Raw genomic sequence first — 8052 nt, forward strand, 5'->3', positions numbered from 1 at the left:
TCTCAGTGAGTCGAACTCTGCTCTTTTGAAATCAAGGGTCTGTATGTTACTGCTCACCTTTCTTCCTTTTGCAGGATCCTGAGATCTTCGATCTCCTGGTTGTTGCGGCCCAGGTTTCCACCCACTTCTATTTCTCCTACTAGTACTTCCCTGTTTGTGAGCAGCAGGTCAAGTTGCGCATGGCCCCTGGTCGGTTCCTTCAGCACTTGTACCAAGAAGTTTTCCCCAGTAGTCTTCAAAAACTTCCTGGATTGTCTGTGTGCTGATGTATTGGTCTCCCAACAAATGTCCAGATGATTAAAGTCTCCCATGAGAACCAGGGCCTGTGATTTGGAAGCTTCATTTAGCTGTCTGAAGAAATCCTCAGCTACCTCATCTCCCTGATCTGGTGGTCTATAGCAGACACCAACTACAACATCACCTCTGTTACTTCCACCTCTAAGCTTAACCCAAAGACACTCAACTGGATTTTCTCCTTCCTCATACTGGAGCTCTGAGCAATCATACTGCTCCCTCACATAGAGCGCAACTCCTCCTCCTTTTCTCCCCTGTCTGTCCTTCCTGAACAGTTTATAACCTTCCATGACCGTGCTCCACTGATGAGAATCATCCCACCAAGTCTCCATCATTCCAACCGCCCCATACTTCTTTGACTGTGCCAGGACCTCTAATTCATTTTGTTTGTTCCCCAGGCTTCTGGCATTTGTGTACAAACATCTTAGAAAAGTGGCTGATTGGCCCACTTTCTCCTCTTCACCTAGGAAACCAACTTGATTGTTCTCTCCTCCTTCCCCGCTTACCTCAGGGCTTGTGTCACTATTCCCCAATCGACCTAGTTTAAAGCCCTCCTCACTAGGTTTGCAAGCCTGCTCACAAAGATACTCTTTCCTCTCTTTGTTAGGTGGATTCCTTCTATTCCCAGCTATCCCTGTTCATAAAAGAGAATCTCATGGTCAAAGAAACCAAATCCTTCTCTGCGACATCATCTACACAGCCATGCATTTACCTCTGTGATTCGATGATCCCTACCCAGACCGTTTCCTTCCACAGAACACCGCTTGTGCTCCATATTCCTTGATCTTCCTTTCTAGGGTTATGATGAGATGCCCTGCACTCCACCTAAAATGTGGGATGAATTCTCTGCAAGCAGTCCCTTATTTTCCTGGTTGTTTTAAAGTATTGCTAGGCATTTGGTAGGGAAGTCCTCAGGCCATTACTGTAAGCAGGCGTGCTGAAGCTTACTTGGTATTGCTAACTATAAAAAACTTTGTTGCAAGTCTTATGGTATTTGGAAATTTTCTTGAAGCGCTGGATTATTCAGGTCTGTTTTGTGCACAAAGTTTAACTTTAATTTTTAAAGGAAGTTTTCAGTCTTCCTGGTTGGGGAGAAAACCCTAAAAATGTCAACTTTCAGTGCTCAAAAATCAGAAAACAAATGAAAAGATCCCCACATATATTGTCTTTAAAAATCTTCATTTTTAGCCAATCTCATGATTTTTGAATGATTGAGATTATCAGTTTGCTTAATTCAGATTTGTAAAGAACTTTGAAACCCTTGAATGGCTTGCAATTCCTTTCAGCAGGAATGCATCCTCAGCGCTATGCATCAACACAAGTCACTATTTGCTTGAGGAGACAAGTAATAAAACTCCTCTTTAGATTATCCAGTCCTCTCAGTCAGTGTGAGGAGCTCTCTTTCTTCCCACAGATATTTTTAAGATCCCTGCCAGCTGTTAGATAGCCTCTCTTCTGAACACCTGAGCATGGAGAAAGAAAGGGTAGCTTTATTTAACCACTTGATTCCTGGGTGGCTTGCTGTGGCTGCTACCACAAATCCTTTTGTCCAGAGCTGTGTGAACCGACTCCTAAAGAAAACTCCCTTCCTGTCCTGTTGTTCTATGGTGATTGCTTACATACATAACAGGTTTCAGATTGCAATTTAAATGGTCCAGAATGGTGCAGGGCCAATTCAAAAACATGTCTGCTCTCTATGTCTCTGTAAAAATATGATGAAATATAAATGCTCAAGAGCAGGCATGTCAAACTCAAACCCTACTGAGGGCCACACAGACAAAACCTGATAGCTTCCAGGGCCACCAAAAAATTGTACTTCTGGTGGAATGTCATAATTATTTATTCTTATAGACTATGTTTTAGGTATATTTTATAATATTTTTTCAGGTATTGTTTGAAATGTGGACCTCTACGATCACATGTTGCGCGAGATGACCATCAGAGGTTACTCGTAGGACTCTATGCAATGTCAGGTGAAGGTGAAAGAGCTCCAGGAGGCCTATCACAAAGTCCAGGAAGCCAATAAAAAATCAGGGTCATCTCCACAGACCTGCTGCTATTATGAACAGCTCCATGTGCTTACTGGGGCTGACCCCACCATGGAGCCTGGTATTAATTAGAACACTTGTGGAAGCCCTGGTCTGGAGTCAGGGATGATCCAAGAGGAACTGGGGGCCCAGGAAGAAAAGGCCAATGGAGAAGAGGAAAGGGGCAATGAGCAGGGCCCAAGGAATTTCTTCCTGACAACCCAGATCTCTTCACCCTAGAGCTGGAATGGGTTCTCTCTTCATCAGTCCCCTCTATGCTTGTCCCCATTATGCCAAACTGATCTGGTGCATATTTTTTCTGAATGCTGAAGCGGGTTGCAGTTAGATATAGGAATAGGTATGCTTATGAGTACAGGTTTTCTATAGATCTGTGCCTCTCAGAACAGCATGTTAATATTTCTGGGGATGGAGTGCTTCTCTTTCGGAGATCTCCTTGAAGGCCTCATCCAGGCATTGTATTTTTTTGCACAAGTGTTTTGGGAGGGCCTGACTTATTGCAGCAACTTGGCAAATTTTCCAGGCTTGTGGTTACACGTGCCGGCTACTTCGAAGTAGCAGTGCCACCTTCGAAATAGCGCCTGTCGCGGCTACACGTGTTGGGCGCTATTTCGAAGTTGACATCGACGTTAGATGGCGAGACGTCAAAGTCGTTAACCCCATGAGGGGATGGGAATAGCGTCCTACTTCGACGTTCAATGTCGAAGTAGGGAAAGTGTAGTCGTTGCACATCCTGCAACATCGAAATAGCGGGGTCCACCATGGCGGCCATCAGCTGAGGGGTTGAGAGAAACTCTCTCCAGCCCCTGAGCTCGATGGTCACTGCATGCAGCAGTCCCTTGAAGGTCCCCGCCCCCTGCCTTCCTGTGCAGGAAGCTGAGGGAGCGTGCAGGCGGCAGCACAGCCACGAGGCCGGCCTGCACACTCCTCTGCACCCACAACACCCCCACCTGCTGCAATGGCCACCCTCCAGCCCCCCAAGCGCCCCCAGGGGACCCCCCCCCCACAAGGGGAGCCAAGGCTCCCAGCCCAGCAGCCAGGCGGGGAAACGGCAGCGGGGCCCCTCCTGGATGGAGGCCAAGCTTCGGGACCTGCTGGGGCTCTGGAGTGAGGAGGAGGTGCTCCAGGTAATGGGGAGCAAGAGGCGGAACGCGGATGCATTCGCTCATCTGGCCGAGGGCCTGGCCGCCCAGGGTCATCCTGCCTGCACTCCGGATCATGTCCGGAGTAAAGTGAAGGAGCTGCGGCAGGGTTACGCCTGGGCCCGGGATGCGGCTGGCCTATCTGGGGCCGCCCCCGTCACTTGCCCCTTTTACAGGGAGCTCAGGGACATCCTGGTCCCCTGGCACACCTCCTCCCCTCCGGCCACTCTTGATACCTCGGCCGACGAGCCCCAGCAGGCCCCGGAGGCGGAGTCCGGCCTGGAGGTAAGCCCCGCACCCCGGGGGCCCCCCCAGGAGCCCACCCCCAGGGCACCGGAGGAGGAGGAGGAGGAGGGGGAGTCGTCCTTGAGTGACGGGGGCCTCCAGATCGTCCTGCCATCCAGGAGCTCCAGCCAGGCGTCCGCCCACCAGGTGTCCCCCAACTGTGGGAGCGGACCGTCAGGTATGTACGCCCCCCGGTGCGCACCCCCGGGGTTGAGGGGCGGGGACAAGAGACATGACCATGGCCCTCCACATGCCCAGATGACCATGGCTCCAAGGACAGCAGTAGCATGTCCCTCACAGGAGTGCATCAGCCCCTGCCCCCCCAGCGCGACAGCGCCATGCCCCATCCCTGGGGATGGGGGGAGTGGAACCTAGGCTCCCCCGGGGGGGAGGGGTGGGACACCCATCATCATCATCAGCACCATCTCCCAGGGACGGGGATGGGGAACCTGCAGCAGAGGGGTGGGGGGACAAGAGCCATGGCTCGGGGCCCGCACTAATGGCTGTCTCCCCTCTTCTTTCCCCCCTGTCTTCCACAGCTGCACCATCGGAAGGACCGGAGAGCGCCGGCAAGGTGTCAGTGGTCCTGGAGAGCCCACCGGGGCAATCACTCCAGGCCAGGCCCTCGGCGGAGCACCGACTAGCCCCACGGCAGGGACGATGGCGGAGCCAACCGCCCTCCCGGACGGCGACGGACCCCCAGCTTCTGGCCATCCATCGTCGGCAGCTGGAGGTCGCGGAGCAGCGGCTTCGGGTGGACGAGCGGCGCCTCCTGCTGCAGGAGCGGATGCTGGCCTGGCACCAGGAGGCATGGGGGGCCTTCATGTGAACGTTCGAGCGCATAGCTGACTACCTGGCCCCCCATGCCATGCCAGCCGCCGCTCTGCCCACCCTGCCTGCTCCACCCGCCGCTCCACCCACTGCTCCACCTGCTGATCCACCCGCCGTCGCACCGCCACCCGCCACCGAGGGCCCTTCCGCCGAGGGGGACCTGGGCCCAGCTGACACCCGTCGGCCGTATCTCCCGGTCTGCCTGGCCCCCAGCCAGCCCCGGCAAAGGCTGAGGCCACAGCGTGGGTCATGGCCGCCCACCCCCAGCGCTGGACATTAGGGGGTGTGGGGCCCAGGACGTGCCCCCCCCCTTTGTATATATTCCCCTTAGTTGTATGTTTGTGTTTGTAAATAGTTTCTATTAGCCCCCAGTTGTTATATTTTGTTGTTATGGATGCTGATACCTGCCCCCCATGTACATAGTTCTCCCCTTCCTTGTCTTCCCCTTTTTTTCTTTCATCTTATTGGAGCTGTAATATATATATATATATATATATATAAAATATTTATCCGGCCTGTACATAGTAGTTAGTTAACAGATTAATAATAAGGAGAGTTCTCTACAGAGATTTGGTTTCACAAACAAATGTCTGGTTTTATTTCTTTTCAAGAAAGGTGTGGGGGGTGTGCTCTTGGGTGCTCTGTGGTGTGGGCATAGGGGCAGGGAGTGTTGTGGAGGTGGGGGGGCAGTGGGGGGGGGCCTGCCAGCGTTCACCCTGTGGCCTCATTGAAATGGGCCCGCAGGGCCTCCCGGACCTGGGTCCCTTCGGGGTCCACCTGGCAACTGGAGGCAGCGGGTGGCTGCACATCAGCCCTGCCGGCCTCCACAGCCCAGCCCTGAAAGAAGGCTTCCTCCTTGCTCTCCACTAGGTTGTGTAGGGCGCTGCATGCGCCCATAACCTGGGGGATGTTGGTGAGGCCCGCATCCAGGCGGGTGAGGAGACACCTCCAGCACCCTTTGAGGCGCCCAAATGTGTGCTCCACCACCTGGTGCACGTGGTTCAGGCGCAGGTTGAAGCACTCCTGGCTAGCTGACAGGTGGCCCGTGTAAGGGTGCATGAGCCAGGGCCGGAGGGGGTATGCCGCATCTGCGATGATGCAGAGGGGCATGGTGGTGTCCCCCACAGGGATCTCCCACTGGGGGATGTAGGTCCCTGCCTCCAGCCGGCGGCACAGGCCCAAGTTCCGGAATACCCGGGCGTCGTGGGTGCTGCCAGGCCAGCCCACATAAATGTCCAGGAAACGGCCCTGGCTGTCCACCAAGGCCTGGAGGACCACAGAATGGTAGCCCTTCCAGTTTAAGTAGCGTCATCCACTGTGCTCTGGGGCACGGATGGGGATGTGGGTCCCATCCAGACCCCCGAAGCAAATGGGGAAGCCCAGGGTGGCAAAGCCTGCGATGGCGGCATCCGGGTCCTGAAGGCTCACGAGCCTGTGGAGGAGCAGGGCATTGATGGCACGGATGACCTGCAGGGGAAGCACATGGGAGAGCACCAATGAGGGGTGTGCAGGGTGTGTGTGGCCCTCCCCTGCCAGGGCTGCCTCCCCCTGCCCCCATAGGTCCTCTTACCTCCATGAGGACAGCCCTGACGGTGGCCTTGCCGACACCAAACTGCTGGCCCATGGATTGGTAGCTGTCTGGAGTGGCCAGCTTCCAGACAGCGATGCCAACCCATTTCTCCACACTGAGGGCACACTGCATGGTGGTGTCCTGGTGCCTCAGTGCAGGGGTGAGCCACTGGCATAGCTCCAGAAATGTCTGCCAGCTCATGCGAAAGTTCTGGAGCCAGCGGACGTTGTCCCACTCTCCGAGCACCAGCCGCTCCCACCAGTCGGTGCTCGTGGGGTAGCTCCACAGCCGGTGGTGTATGAGGCGGGGCGGGGGGGGTGGGATGCTGCAGGGTTGGGGGTTGCATCCTCCTCCCCTGCGAGCAGCTCCTCCTCTGTGGCAAGGATGTGCTCAGCTGCCTCCTGCAGGGGCGGCTGGGTGGACCTCTGGCTGCTGCTGCTGCTGGTGCTGCTGGGGATCCAAGACTGCATCGCTCGAGGTGTGCGTGCCTATGGCTCTGCAGACTGCGTGCTGTGCAAGCTGCGTGTGTCTGGGAGGGGCCCTTTAAGGGAGCGGCAAGCTGTTGTCCTGGAAGCGCTAGTCCGCCCTGTGACCCTGTCTGCAGCTGTTTCTGGCACCCTTATTTCGATGTGTGCTACTTTGGCGTGTAGATGTTCCCTCGCAGCACCTATTTCGATGTGGTGCTGCCCAATGTCGACGTTGAACATCGACGTTGCCAGCCCTGGAGGACGTGTAGACGTTATTCATTGAAATAGCCTATTTCGATGTCGCTACATCAAAATAAGCTATTTCAATGTAGTGTGCACGTGTAGATGTAGCCAGGATGAGCAGCTGTTTTTTGTTGATATCTGTTAGTTTTAGGGGGGTGATAACTTCTTTGGCAACCTAAAGAAGCATGTGAATTTGTATAGGATTTTTTTCCCCTGCTTCTTGCCCTTTTACTTTTCTCTGGAGCTCATTGTCACACTTTGGCCACGTCTACACGTGCACGCTACTTCAAAGTAGCGGCGCCAACTTCGAAATGACGCCCGTCATGGCTACACGTGTTGGGCGCTATTTCGACGTTGAAATCAATGTGAGGCGGCGAGACGTCGAAGTCGCTAACCCCATGAGGGGATGGGAATAGCGCCCTACTTCAAAGTTGAACGTCAAAGTAGGGCATGTATAGATGATCCGCGTCCCGCAACATCAAAATAGCGGGGTCCGCCATGGCGGCCATCAGCTGAGGGGTTGAGAGACGCTCTCTCTCCAGCCCCTGCGGGGCTCTATGGTCACCATGGGCAGCAGCCCTTAGCCCAGGGCTTCTGGCTGCTGCTGCTGCAGCTGGGGATCCATGCTGCATGCACAGGGTCTGCAACCAGTTGTCGGCTCTGTGGATCTTGTGTTGTTTAGTGCAACTGTGCCTGGGAGGGACCCTTTAAGGGAGCAGCTTGCTGTTGAGTCTGCCCTGTGACCCTGTCTGCAGCTGTTCCTGGCACCCTTATTTCGATGTGTGCTACTTTGGCGTGTAGACGTTCCCTCGCAGTGCCTATTTTGATGTGGTGCTGCCCAACGTCGAAGTTGAATGTCGACGTTGCCAGCCCTGGAGGACGTGTAGACGTTATTCATTGAAATAGACTATTTCGATGTCGTTACATCGAAATAAGCTATTTTGATGTAGCGTGCACGTGTAGACGTAGCCTATGTGGCTGGCCAGCGCTCCATTTCTTACTTCCCCCTCATCCCCCCACATGGGTTGCAGGCTCTCCAGGCCTTCTCGCCTCACATGACCCTTTCCCCTCAGCATTTCTTTTCACTTTACAGGGATCTCTCCCCGCCCAGCTATCTGTGTGGCTAGAATTGAACCCTTCCCCCTCGCCACACAGCTGCTGGGCTCTGTGGACCC

Source organism: Carettochelys insculpta, chromosome 1 (genome assembly GCF_033958435.1).
Source record: "Carettochelys insculpta isolate YL-2023 chromosome 1, ASM3395843v1, whole genome shotgun sequence".
Lineage (NCBI taxonomy): Eukaryota > Metazoa > Chordata > Testudines > Carettochelyidae > Carettochelys > Carettochelys insculpta.